Raw genomic sequence first — 1935 nt, 5'->3', positions numbered from 1 at the left:
ATGCAAATAAACATTGTTCTATGCACCATTCAATGCATCCAATCTGAAAAAAAATGGATGCGAGTGATAATTTTGCATGTCTCTGTGAGAGTGTGGTTCAGAAAAAAATAAAATAAATTTACTTATCATTTACTAAAGAAAGACATTAGTGTAACAACTCCCACAGTAGTTGTATTTTGCCAGTCAAAGCTGGACTACATTGTCTGAATTCAAATTGGCTGCCCAGAGTCTGTTAGAACATCACATATCAATAGACTTCCAATGAGGCCACTGGGCCTTGCCCACTAGGCCTGGCTCCAGCGTTGGCACCATTACGGGGCCCTTTCCATCTGCTGTCCTTGTCCTGTGTGAGTGTGTGTGTTTGTTTGGCCTAGTCTTTATTGTCCGCTGAACTCCAGTGCATCTCAGTTTCATTCTTATTAGGCTTGAAATGACACAGCAGATGGCTTATGGGGGAAAATCCTTCTCAAGAAAGCAACTATGAAAAATTGAAGAAATTATTAATTATTGAGAAAGGTGTTTTGCCTCATCCCTGAAAGGACTGAACTACAGGAGGCTGGTAGAAGGACTATTAATCCCACAATGCACTGCAGTAACCTACTTTCAGTTGTACAGGAAGTGGAGGAGATTCGTTGCGTGATGTGATACCAGGCTAACAAAAGCAAGCTCTGGAACAAACTTGTCCTCTTTTCTACACCCGTCATCCATTGGGAAGGCATCAAGGAGACAAGCACGAAGCTCCCCTTTCTTCCTGCTGACAGAGGAAGGCCTGCTCCCTACCAAGGAGCTCAGGATTCAAAATATATACAGTATTATGTTTTGTGTATCTGGTAATTGTATTTCCTGCTGGATGAATAAGCTTCGAACCTGGCTTATTCATAATTTTGAAGAAGGACGCTTTGAAATATGGTTTCCCCAGTATAGACATTGTCTCTGGCTGCCATTCCTCAGAGGGAAAAACATGCAGCCCATGAGCAGCTCCAGCCCAGAGCTGAGAAAAGGAGCACAGCTTCACCAACCATGGCCGCCCATGCCAGCCAAATAAACAACGCTGCCGCTGCCGCTGCCGCCTGTTCCAGACTAGAGCTGAGAAGATGCTCTACTTTTTTCATGCCATTCCTCGGTTATGTGAATACACACAAATTTTAGATTTTCTTAAACACTTTTATTCATTTTTAAGAGTATTATTACCTTATTAGCCAGCCCATCTTTACCCATAGTCCATGAAGAGATAAAAACAAAGTTTACCGGAATACAAAATTATATATAGAAAAGAAAAATCTAAGCTATGCTAGCGACTCTCAAAGCGCAATGATGAGACTTGTCTTTGATTTCAGTGGGGTCGTTTCTCTTGTTCTGTGCCTCTCTTCCATGCCCATCACTGCAACATTATTAGCCACTGCACAGAAGTTGCAACGAGGGACGTTTAGATTAGTGTGCAATGTCTCATTTTATCATCATCCTCCTATTTTTTTTTTAAATGCTTTGACTGATGTTTCCAAGTAAGAGATAAATTCCTATTCCAAAACAAAGAATAAGGTATGCCACAGGTTAGAGTCAGTTTATTTACAAGCAATCATTTTAAGAGGAAATATAAAATGCATTCAAAGTTGAAATGTTCCATTATCATAAGGTTTCAGTTCAGAATTTAAAAAAGCAGCAAAATAGTTTTTAACACAGCCAAGACAATTTATTTTATTCTAGAAATTTGCAAAAAATTAAGATTTAATTCACATAATGTCCACACCATGTATTTTGTAAAGACAGCAGCCAGAGAAGCTCTATTTCCCATTTTTGATTCTTGAATTCCTACCAGTTTCAGCAGATGATATTTCTACTTAACTCAGTCTGCATGAGCTGAACATTTCTAGAATATCAAAAATCAATGTTCACTATAAATGTACATTGATTTACTCTGTAATGTACATATATATA

This window comes from Poecilia formosa, unplaced genomic scaffold (assembly GCF_000485575.1).
Source record: "Poecilia formosa unplaced genomic scaffold, Poecilia_formosa-5.1.2 Scaffold141, whole genome shotgun sequence".
NCBI classification, from domain to species: Eukaryota; Metazoa; Chordata; class Actinopteri; order Cyprinodontiformes; family Poeciliidae; genus Poecilia; species Poecilia formosa.
Note: the sequence above shows the minus strand (reverse complement) of the source record.